Source organism: Macaca mulatta, chromosome 11 (genome assembly GCF_049350105.2).
Source record: "Macaca mulatta isolate MMU2019108-1 chromosome 11, T2T-MMU8v2.0, whole genome shotgun sequence".
Taxonomy (NCBI): domain Eukaryota; kingdom Metazoa; phylum Chordata; class Mammalia; order Primates; family Cercopithecidae; genus Macaca; species Macaca mulatta.
This window is the reverse complement of record NC_133416.1, coordinates 52,314,650-52,327,623: the sequence shown is the minus strand read 5'-3', so window position 1 is coordinate 52,327,623 and position 12,974 is coordinate 52,314,650. Positions and strand designations below refer to the sequence as shown.

Below are 12,974 nucleotides of genomic sequence, written 5' to 3'. Positions count from 1 at the left end.
TACAGAACAAAAACACAAACTTTGGCAGACTACATAGCAATAAAGCCAATTTTTGTAATGTAAGTGTGTATGAGAGAGCGAGTGATAGCACATGTACAGAAAAATCTTGAAGGATATACCTCAAACTATTAACAGTGGCTATATATGAGAGAATGCAAATATGGAGATGATTCTCAGTTGTACTTTTTAATGTTTAGAACGTTTACAACGACTCATCGTAAAATATATTGCTTTGTAATCAGAATAAAACAATAAAGATAAAAGGTTATCAAAAAAGTTAAAACAACCTTAATCAGCCTTTCCACTGCACCTATTGCATTATAACATAGTCCTTACTACTACTGGTAAGAGTCAAAGTACGCTGGCACTCCTCTACTATGGACTCAGCCTCCATCAGTCACCAGCCGCTCTAAGGTCCATAGTGACTTGCATGCTGCTGTTAAACCTAATGCCTGCTTTACATTTTTGCCTTACTTGACATCTCAATGAGCTTTGACATGGCTGTCCATGACTTCTTTTCAAAGACTCTCTCCTCTTGGTTTCATTCTCTTAGAGGGTCTTCCATTTCTCTGATTTCCTCCATTGGTGCCTCCTCCCTGACTGTGCCCTGACTTCTGAAACTATGCAGGGTTCCATCCAAGCCCTGCTCCTCTTTAATTTGTCTGCTGGCAACTGTTAACACATGCAGACTAAAGGTTCCAAATGCATTGCTCTATTTCAGCCATCTCTTCTGAGCCACAGATGCATGTATCCAACTGCCTATGCAACATCTTCTCTTGGAAATGTCCCAGGCATCTTAGACTCTGTATTCGCACAGGACTTATGCTTCCCCCTCAACCACAAACACAATCAAAGCTGTTCTTCAGTATTTCCTGTCTGCATAAATGGCACTCCCTCTTATTTGGATGGTCAAGCCATCCTTGACTAGCCTCCCTTCATCCTTGACTAGCCTCCCTTCTGCATCCCCCATAGCCAAACATTCACTCTCCTATGGTGCTGAAGAGTTCTTGACTGTCTTCCTCTCTTCATCTCATCCTGCCAAGCTCCTCTCATCTGTTATTGAGACTGTTGCACCAACCTCCTGACCGCCCACCTGCCAGCAACTTTCATCCCCTTTTAATCACTTACCTTTTCAGCAGCCAAAGTAACCTTTGAAAATAAAATTCTGACCCAGTACTTTAATGCTTTAAATACTTTAATAGCTTCCCATTAGGAAACCACTTTCAAATTTAAGATAACAAACAGATGTTATTTCTGTAATGGGGAATGATATGGTTTGGCTGTTTGTCTCCTTCAAATCTCATGTCGAAATGTAATCCCGAATGCTGGATGCAGCATCTAGTGGGAGGTAATGGATCATGGGGGTAGATCTCTCATGAATGGCTTAGCACCATCCCCATGCTTATGAGCTCTTGCTCAGTTCACATGAGATCTGGCTGTTTTAAAAGAGTGTGGTATTCTCCTCTCTTGCTCCTCCCTTTTGCTATGTGACACGCTGCTTCCCCTTCCGCCATGATTGTAAGATCCCTGAGGCCCTCCTAGAAGCTGATGCCAACAGTGCACTTCCTGTATAGCCTGCAGAACTGTCAGCCAAAATAACCTTATTTTCTTTATAAATTACCCAGTCAGAGGTATTCCTTTATAGCAACATAAAAATGGAATAACATGGGAAAAAATAAGATAAGACCAATGATTTTTAAAGAAGCCTGGTTAAAAAGAGACTACAAGCATCATGAGAACAGGAGCTGTACCTATTTAGTCTGCTGTAGAACCTCAGTAGTTAGCCAGACTCTTTGCACACAGTTGACCCTAATACATATTTACTGAATGAATAAATACGGTAGGGTTGAGGAAGGTATATTTTTGTTCATCTTTTGGGCCTTGTTTTATAAGATTAAACTTGTATTCATATTACCTATTCACTCACACATACACATACACACATGTTAATGGAAAAGAGTGAAAGAAAAACACAGGAGGATCACTGATGGAGAGAGGCATAGGTGAAGGCATTAACATTTATCAGAAAGATGACAGATGGGAGAAGCAAAGATGAATGTAAACATGCGTTTATATATGCATTACATATAAAATATAATACATATATTTGTTATATTATATATATAAAACACATATATAATACAACTTACACGCACACAATGTATATGTACTTTTGGAGGGAGGGAGATAAAAGACGTTGAGGCAGTAGCCCCTGCAGGTTTCCTTTCCTTTCTGATTTAAGAAAATGATCACGCCGGGCGCGGTGGCTCACGCCTGTAATCCCAGCACTTTGGGAGGCCGAGGCGGGCGGATCACAAGGTCAGGAGATCGAGACCACGGTGAAACCCCGTCTCTACTAAAAATACAAAAAATTAGCCGGGCGCGGTTGTGGGCGCCTGTAGTCCCAGCTACTCGGGAGGCTGAGGCAGGAGAATGGCGTGAACCCGGGAGGCGGAGCTTGCAGTGAGCTGAGATCGCGCCACTGCACTCCAGCCTGGGCGATAGAGCGAGACTCCGTCTCAAAAAAAAAAAAAAAAAAAAAAAGAAAATGATCTACTGAGAGGCCAAGAGGGTGTGGAGTAGAGGAAGGCAGTGAGAGCCTGAAACAGTTTCTACGATTGATAGGACAGCATCCGCTGACTCAGTGTGCCAGGCTCAGTTTCCATTCTGCTGGGTTTTTCTTCTGAGCTCTGTAAATATTCAAGACTCCAATTTTCTTTTTGGCTTTCTGTCCCTAAGGCAATGGTTTCCCAGAATCAGTGCAAGAATCAAATGTATAACAATAACTGGGGGAACTATGCAAAATGATTCCTACACCTTGACTGATGGAGATTCGGTGCTGGAATTGGTGAGGGGTTGGGTCCCATGTATGCGGCAATTTGTGAAGCACTGCCCTTTGGTCTGTAGGCCACAGGGTCACTGACCTCACAACCACATTTTCTCCTCAGTCATTGTACTGACCACAGCTGAGCACACTGGGTTAGTGATCACACTCGTCACTCAAAGTCATGGTGACAAGCCATGTCTACTTTGTCTTTCCATCCAGCTGAGAAGCAGCAACTTAGAAAAGAGAAAAAAATATACAGAGATGGGCGTATTATCTCTTCAAACATGGCTTTGATGGAAAGGAAACATTTCCTGAAGGGTGCTCCCAGGATGGCCATTCCCTGCCAGAGGGCAAAAGGGGAAAAAATAGACCTCTTTCTCTATTAATCTTTCCTGTTCTTCTGTTCAAAACTAACATTTTATCTGGCTATTGAGAACATGAATCCAAGTGTGCTTTGGAGCTGAACTCTTATCAGCTGAAAATAGCCCAGAGGAAAAAAATTCACAATTTTTAACCTTTTAACAGCTCTTGTTCAGGAAATGTGGGTTGCAATTTTACTTGACTTTGAAAATGTCAGAATTACTGAGACTGACTAAAAAAATACAAGGAGAAACTTAACTTCACATTTCTTCAATTGGCTGCCACAACTCTGTTTCCTATTCTGGTGTGCAGTTACACGCAATTATCTCAGCCCCTTGGAAATAAATCTATGGGTAAAAAGAGATCTTAAAATCATTTTTCAATTCCCTAGTCTTATAGAACGGAAATAATGACAAGGCAGGATGCCCAGGATTAAAGAGTCTGCAGCAAATCTGGGAATGGAACCCAAGTGTCCTAACCACTGATCCAGGGGCTTTCCACGTACTCGCCCCACAATGTAACAAATGAATTACGGTGAAATGGGGACTCACAGATCACACGGATATTTGTTTCACAAGTGTGATCAAATGCCTTGTAAGCAATTAAAAACTCATGTCGGTGAAACTTTATTTAAAGATGGAAGATTGAATATATGCATTTAGCTCTGTCCCCTCCTCAAGTACTACCAGAACATAAACCAATAAAGACAAAGAAAAAAGAGGAGGAGAGACAGTAACACAGTTTTGGGAGACATTGTGTTAGGCAAGCGGCAACTGACTTAGCCAACTGGAGAAAGCTCAGTACTAAAATAGGAAAGCCTCAAAGCAATTTCATTTAAATTATCAGCCCTCAAGAGGCTGGCAGCACAGGCTCCTCTGAAAGTGGGACTGAAGGTAGGGCAGGAAAATGGTCAAAAGTCTGTTTATTAAGGAGTTTATTAAAAGTCTGTTTATAAAAGTCTGTTTATTAAAAGTCTGTTTCTTAAGGGCTGAAGGTAGGGCAGGAGAATGGTCAAAAGTCCGTTTATCAAGATTCCCTTCCTCATGGCTTGAAGACAAGTGGTTGCCTCCCAACCCCATCCTACCCAGGAAAAGACCTGAAATGTATTCTCTGGAAAGAGTGAACAGAGGCTCTTCAGACAGGAGGATACCAGGCACGGTTAAGGATGGGGATCCCATACTGAAAAGACGGATTACACAAACGATTACTGCTGAATGTTGAGACTCCCAGACTTCTACTTAGCTTTCTGACTGGTTATATATTTTCTCTTGGTCTGATTAACTTGGGGGTGGGTGGGCGGGTGGAGGGATGGCCTAAAATTACTAACGGAGTTTCCTAAACAGCCAGACATGTCACCCTAAAGTGAAGTGCATAATTGCCAAATGCCATCCACTACTACAGAACTTCCAGCTATCTTTCTAGATAGCTACTCAAAAATCAGAAGGGACAAGACTTTCCAGACACTAAGAGGGCATCTAACAGAGAAACAGCAAAGCAACTTGGTGAAGAGGGAAAAATCACATGAAAAAGAAGCTTAAAACAAACAACAAAAACCTCCTGCATCATCAGAGATCTGAGAAAAGTGCATACATGAAATAAGGACAAGATGTTACCAGCGAGAGAGAGGGAGAAAGAGAAAAATAGTCAAAGAGTAAAAAAAGAGCTTTTGGAAATTAAAATGATGGCAGAAATTGAAAACTCAACAGAAGGCTTGAAAGATAAAATTCAGGAAATGTTCAATAAAGTTAAGCAAAAAGAGGTGAAAATAGGAAACATGGAAAATTGGAGAACCAATTCAGGGTAGTCAATATCCAAATAACAGATGTATTCATGGATTAGAGAAAATGGAAGGCACATAACTGTCAAAGAAATTTCCCCAAATTGAAAAGGATTAGGAATTAAAGAACACCTTTCTCCCACAACTGAAAACAAACTGAAGGACACTTTTTTCCCTAAATAAGTGGAGTTGGGGGCTGGGCACGGTGGCTCACACCTGTAATTCCAGCATTCTGGGGGCTAAGTGGGGAGGATCACTTAAGGCCTAGAGTTCCAGACCGGCCTGGGCAACAAAGAGACCCTCTCTCTACAAAAAAATTTAAAAATTAGCCAGGTGTGGTGCATGCATATAGTCTTAGCTACAAGGTGGAGGGTGGTTTGAGTGGGAAGGATAGCTTGAGCCAGGAGTTTGAGGATGGAATGAGCTATGATTGTGCCACCTACTCCAACCTGGGCAACAGAGCGAGACCCTATCTCTAAAAAATACATATAATAACTTTTTTTTTTATTTTAAAACAATGAATTGGGTGGGGCTTGCCATAGTGAAAGGGTCTACTGAGTTTCCACTATACTAATCATTATGGAATTTCTAACTACTGAGTTCAAAGAAAAAAGTCCACAAAATTTCAGAGTGGAAAAGTTTTTCATACAAAGAATCATGTCAGAATAGCAGGAACTTTTCAAGAACAACTATTGAAAGTAGAAGGCTTCAAAATTCTGAGAGCAGATAATTTCCACCTTTGAATTATATACTTAGTCAAGCTATCAACTGAAAGCCAGAGAAAAATACAAGCATTGTCAGACCTGCAAGTTTCAAAAAAAATTACCTGCCTTTAACCCTTTCTACGTAAGACACTGGAAAATGTGCTCCACCAAAATAAAAGAGTAAACCAACAAAAATAAGACACAAATGTAGGGCTCCAATACAAGAGAGGCAAAAGGAATCCTCAGAATGGTGGTGAAAAGGAATCCCTTGCTTGGCCAAGGTCTAAAGACCAACCTGGGCAGGGTGGAGGAGATCAGAAGGCTGTGGGAGGAATCTGCCCCAAAGGATGAATTTGACAGGATTCCATGCATGACTGATTACATTGAGAGGAGATTTACAATTGGGTAAAAGTGTGAGGTTGAATTATTCATAACTATATGAAAAACTAATAAAATCAGTATCTGCTGTATAGTCTCCAGAGGAAAAGTAATCAAACTATATTATATAGCTCATCTGTGAAAAAGTATTACATAGTTATAATAAACACTGCATATTGATCTTACCAAAATTATAACACAATACAATTGAGGGAATGGGGTTGGGAAAGTTTGTAAGAGAAGGGAAGGGGGCTGCAGTAGGTGAAAAAGAGCTAAATATTTCTGCACCAATATATAATGCCTAAAACTGAAAAACAGATAAATTATAATTTAAGTATGTTAACTAGAGATATAGAGGTAATTACTAAAAGAATCAGCTACAGTTAAAAGTCCTGGCCTCTGGGGAACAGAGAACACAAAAGGAGATGCAGCTGGTTTTCATAACAAAACCTGCAACATTATTTAATTTTCAAGTTATGTAAACATTCTAACTATGCAAAACTTTGACAAAAATAAAAACTTTTTTTTTTTTTTTGCCCTTAAAAAAGGCGGGGAGCTCATGGCATGAACACATATAAACATAAGAATCACTGTTCTGGCACCTACTGTATGCCAGGCACGTGTTAGATGCAGATTAAAAAAAAAAACAAAAAACAAAAAAACAAAACAAAAAATCAAAACAAAACAAAAAAACAGAAAATGTCCCTTTTTAGGAAGCTTATATTCCGCAATGAAAACTAAATATAAGTACTTTTAAAATAACTGACTCTGCTTGGAGATATGAAGGAAATAAACAAGTTGATATAGCAGAGATTAAGAGATGGAAGTATTTCGGGTAGGGTGGGTCAGAGGAGCCTCCCTGAGGGCTGATATTTGAGACCCGAAGTATGAGAAGGAGTTGGCTATGCAGGGCTAAAAAAAGAGCATGCAAGGAAAAAGAAAAAGCAAGACAATGGTTCTGAAGCAGAAAGTATCCTGGTGTGCGCCAAGATATGATCAAAGATCAGTGTGACTGCAGGGCGGTGAAGACAGGAGAGGCTGGGGAACAAGTGAGGCTGACCAGGAGGCAGGAGCCATCATACCACGCACTGCCAGGTAAACAATGGGATGGCACCACAGCATCACAGAGCATACTTCTGTGGCAGGAGTGGAAACAACAGACCCAGTCATTAGACTAATGTTGAAGTCCAGGTGATGAAGTTGGCCTAAGATGACAGTAGTAGAGACAGAGAAGATATTCAAAATCATTTTGAAGGCAGAAGTACTGGCAGGAGAGGAAGAACAATAGAAGAGAAACCAAGGATGATATGCAGGTTTCTGACTTTGTAAATTGAAGGATGGTGGTACCATTTACTGAGATGGTGAAGACACAGAGTGGAGAGGCAGGATGGGGTAGATGGGACATGGAAGCAAATCAAGAGTTCCTCCCTGAACACGAGACTCCATCCAGGAGTGCTGTCAAGGAGGGAGGAGGGTACGGTGTCTAGAACTCAGAAGAGCTCAGTGTTGGAGATATATACCTTGGAGAGTCAACAAATTAACGGTATTTAAAGCCCCTGGAATAGATGAGCATGTAGACAGAAGAGGTATTGCTTAAACCACAGCATGAAGAATTCTCAACATTCCCAGGTGGCCAAGTAATGAAAGAAATGCCAGTAAAGGATCAAGAAATGGCCAGTAGCGAAAGGGGAAGGCCAAGTTAGAAGGTAATTTCAAGAAGGCAATAGAAAACTGCTTAAAGCCACTCAGAGATCCAGTAAGATAGAAATGTATCTATTGGAAGCAGCAACACACAGATCTTGAATGACTCTGCCAAAATCAATTTCAGAAGAGTGATGGGAAAAGACACCACACTGTAACAGATTGAAAAATAAATGCGTAATGAAGAGGCTGTAGTACATGTAGGCAACATTTCAGAAGTTTCGCTTTAAAAGGAGACAGAGGCTGGGAATGGTGGCTCATGCCTGTAATCCCAGTACTTTGGGAGGCCGAGGCGGGTGGATCACAAGGTCAGGAGTTCAAGACCAGCCTGGCCAATGTGGTGAAACTCCATCTCTACTAAAAACACAAAAAGTAGCCAGTCATGGGGGTGGGCGCCTGTAATCCCAGCTACTGGGAGGCCTAGGCAGGGAACTGCTTGAACTCAGGAGTCAGAAGCTGCAGTGAGCTGAGATGGCGCCACTGTACCCCAGCCTGGGTGACAGAGCAAGACTCTGTCTCCACAAAAAAAAAAAAAAGAAAGAAAAAAAAGAAAAAATTAAAAAAAATAAAAATAAAAGGAGACAGAGAAACAGGCTAAGAGATGGAGAGGGATCTAAAGGTCTAGAGAAAGGTGTTTGATTCTTTAGTATTTTTAACACAGGGATTCCAGAGTATTAATTTACTAACTCCTTCAGTTGTACAACTTAACAAGCACCAGATCAGTGTCCTTACAGAGCTTACAATCTATTGGGATAGAGACAACAAACAAATATACTAATTTCAGGTGGAGATAAATGTTTTGAAGACAAAGCAGGTTAAGAGGATACAGAGTAACAGTGACATTTTAGATAGATAAGTCAGGGGTGACAGCTCTGAGTAGGTGACATTCAAGTGAGAACTGAATGAAGTACAGCAGCAGGCATCCTAGATGAGAAAGGAGTTAGGAGGTGAGAGAGGGTGGAGAGGACGATGAGAACAGTGGCCAGGCAAGGGGTGACATGTCAAGGGACAGGTGTGGCTAGAGCACAGTAAGAGACAGGCAGAGCAGGAAGAGAAGAGGATGGAGAGGTAGTAGAGACCTTACAGTACATGGTCAAGAGTTTGGATTTTATACTGTTTGTAGAGAAGCCACTACAGACAGTACAAAAGTGTAAAAGAGAAGGATCATTGTGACTGTTCTGTGAACTCAGACCAAGAGGTGCATGAATGGTGGCAGGAAGCGACTACAGGAGGCCTTGCGAAACTTAGTAGTGGCCTGGGCTCAGATTTAGGTGTGGGAGCAGGGGATTATGGGTGCTTGAATTTGAGAATATGAGGTGTCACAGAAAGAGAGGAATCAAGGCTGACTTCAGCTTTGGGGCCTGAGTGACTAGGTGGTATCACTGCAGAGGTTACAACAATGGAGGAAGTATAGGCTCATGAAACAAATCAAGAATTTGGTTTTGGAAATGTTAAGTTCAACTCATCTACTAAACAACTAAGTGAAGAAGTAAAGCAGACAGCTGTAAAGCAAGGGAGAGGTAGGGAGTATACATAAGTATGTGGAAGTCATCCACATACAGATGTCATTCAGGACCTTGCAAATGAATGAGATCACCTATGGAGTGGAGACCAGAAAGAGGGTCAGAGCACTAAGCCCTGGGTGCTCCAAAGTTTAGGGGCAAGAAGAGAAGGATCCAGCAGGAGAGACTGGGAAAGAACAAATGAGCAGTGAGCAGAATCAAGATAAAGTAGCATCACGAAACCAAATAAAAAAAGAATTTCAGGAAGCAGGGATGGTCAGCTGTGCCCCGTGCTGCTGAGATAAGCATGAGCTCCAAGAGAAATTCTGGGTGACTCTGTGACTCATGATGAATGAACAATGCTCTGTGATAACATTCCTTACCCATAAGTGTATTCAGACCACTTAGTCACCCTCAGTTCATTTAGAACACTATGCCTCTGTTTCCAAGGAAGCCTCACCCCATGGCAAGCCTCTTTCAGGATTCTCCCAGGAAGCAACAGAAGAGATCCCTGTGCCTGTGAAATAGAAATGGCTCTAATGGGGAGGCATAAATAGGAAGCAGACCAATGCTCACAGCAAAGAACCCAATTTGTTGGGGCAGAATAGAACCATTCTATAAATTCCTACATTTTTCTGACTCACAGCATGTAAGAGGAAAATCAACAGCAATAAAGTTATTATAACTCCCATTCTACCGATGAGGAAACTAAGGCACGAAGAGGTTAAGTGACTTGCCCAAAATCACACAGCTAGTAGGTAGGAAAGCCAAGATTCTCAAACCTAGGAATCAAAGGAAAAGAGCAAATTGTCAACTATTTTGCTTGGCTGCCTTCCCCAAATCAAATGTGTAGTTTCTGGGAGTCAGATCACAAAATTCTATCTGACACTATGACTTCTGATCAAAATTGGCCATCCTTTCTTCCATTTTAAAATATTTAATTGACAAAGATTGAATATATTCAAGGTGTACAATGTGATTTGATATACACTGTGTAACAATTACCACAATCAAATTAACACACCGCATCACCATTTATACTGTACATTAGATCCCCAGAACTTAGTCATCTTTAACTTAAACTCTCTACCCTTTGACCAACATCTCCCATTTCCCACAACTCCCCGGCAATCACTGTTCTTTTTTTTTTTTTTTTTTTGAGACGGAGTCTTGCTCTGTCACTCAGGCTGGAGTGCAGTGGTGTGATCTTGGCTCACTGCAAGCTCTGCCTTCCGGGTTCACACCATTCTCCTGCTTCAGCCTCCCAAGTAGCTGGGACTACAGGTGCCCGCCACCACACCCAGGTAATTTTTTTGTATTTTTAGTAGAGACAGGGTTTCACCGTGTTAGCCAGGATGGTCTCGATCTCCTGACCTAGTGATCCGCCCGCCTCAGCCTCCCAAAGTGCTGGGATTACAGGCGTGAGCCACGGCGCCCGGCCAATCACTGTTCTACTCTCTGCTTTTATGACCTTTTTAGATTTCACATGTAAGTGAGATCAAACAGTATTTTTCTTTCTGTGTCTGGCTTATTTCACTTAGCATAACGTCCCCCAGGTTCATCCATGTTGTCACAAATGGCAGGATTTCCTTCTTTTTTATGGCTGAATAACATTCTGCTGTATATATGCACCAAAATTTCTTTATCCATTCATCCATCAATGGATACTTAGGCTGTTTCCATATCTTGGCTATTGTGAATAATGCTGCAATGAACACAAAAGTGGGAATGTCTCTTCAAGATACTAAGATCATTCCCTTTGGGTATATACTCAGAAGTGGGACTGCAGGATTATGTGGTAGTTCTATTTTTGATTTTTTGTTTTTAGAATTGTCATACTGTTTTCCATAATGTCTGTGCAATTTATATTCCCAACGGTTTACAATGATTCCCTTTTTTCCATACCATTGCCAACACTTTTTCTCATCGACTTATTGGTGTTTATTAAGAACTCTAAGGGAAGCTAAGGCCAGTCCTCTTCCACCAGCATGGTAAACGTTCATAGTTAATAATGTTTCTTCTGGAGAATTCTCTACTTTTATGACATGAGAGGCCACATTCAGTGGAGGCCACATTCAAGGACATCAGACACACTTGGATTTAAATTTTGGCTCCTCTCTCTAGTGAATGGGTAAATGTAAAAATCTGGTGAGAAAAAATCCTAATTTGCAGGGTAGTTATAAAAGTCTGTGACAGGACATAGATGAAACACTGAAAATGGAGTCTTACATATTTAAAAAACCCTTTTTTCTCTCCTGCCCCTTCTCTTCCAGAATGCACTGCTGAGCCTCTGAAGTTAGTGTAATAGAAGTTGGTTACTCATTAATAGTTTTTGTTAAACTTTTCACCTACATAGCAGCAAAAAAAAAAAAAAGAAAAGAAAAAAACCCAAAAAGGTGGTTCTTCAAATCTTCATGTTTTACTGTCACAAAAAATTTGCATCTTTAAACAAAAAAAGTTATTTAATATAAAAATGTTTTATATTTACCTCCAACTAAATTGCTTTGCTTTCTCTTGAAAATTTCAGGAATATTTGTTTTAGGAAGCTTTTCCATGATATATGGTGACTTGACTTCCACACTGCCACATTACCACTTGCTCTCCAATATGAAGGCTCTTAAAAAGAATGCATGAAAGTATGACGACTTAAGATTTCAAAGAGGTTCTTCATATTTCAATTATTATTCTGTCCTGTTTGCACCATCTTAACATCTTGGGGTCTACTCTACAATGTGGCCCAGTTGCAGTTTTAGTTCCAAAAAATTTTAACTGTATTTTCCACCCAAGAAAATTATTACTTTCCAGCATTTCAACAGTGAATTCCTGGCCACTTGTAGGCTAAGCAGATACTAGCTGTGAGCTTGCTTTTAGAGAAAAGTCTCTGGAACAGCTATAAGGGTAAATGTAAACAGTATAAATCTGAAAATATTTTTCCAGTAAAAACAGAACACTCGCCAAGGATGATCCTAAGTAAACTGCAATGACAGAAGATAGAGTTTTAAAAAATCATTTGAAAAGACAAAACATATTAATCCAAAGAAGCCAAAGGATTTAATTCAGCTATACTAACAGAATGTGGCTGCTTTAAAATATTACAGATTGGTGCAAAAGTGCACTTTTTGCTATTAAAAGTAATGACAATTACTTTTACTTTTGCACCAAATAATCCAACCTTAAAATGTATATTTATAAAATAGCATCATTTACTTTTGCACCAAATAATAATTCAGTCCTTAAAATGTATTTTTATAAAATAGCATCATTTACTTCAGAAACTTTTTGTTGTTAGGTAATGCCACATACTCCCTTTTGTTATGCTATACACACTTGTATATTATTCGAAGGCCCCTGGATGTTGTACATACCCTGAGTAACATGTAAGATCACTGAAATCTTGTTTTCATTATTTTGTCATCAAAATATCCTTGCCAAACTTTTTTTGCTAAAACTCTTTCTCCTGGAAGGCAGCGTAAGAAGTCCTTCTTCCTTATAAGATCCTGGCCCACAGTACGGTGAGCCACAGACAGGTAAGAAATAACTTTTGCAGCCGGGCATGGTGGCTCACACCTGTAATCCCCACACTTTGGGAGGCTGAAGCGGGTGGATCACTTGAGGTCAAGAGTTTGAGACCAGCCTGGCCAACATAGTGAAACCCCATCTCTACTAAAAATATAAAAATTAGCAGGTTATGGTAGCATGCACCTGTAATTCCAGCTACTTGGGAG

General features: G+C 40.5%; 1 protein-coding gene across 3 annotated transcripts in view; it reads right to left on the bottom strand.

Moving 5' to 3' along the window:
- The window catches only part of ANO6 (anoctamin 6), a 215,940-nt gene that overhangs the window by 146,031 nt on the left and 56,935 nt on the right, over window positions 1-12,974 (bottom strand). The window lies entirely within an intron of this gene.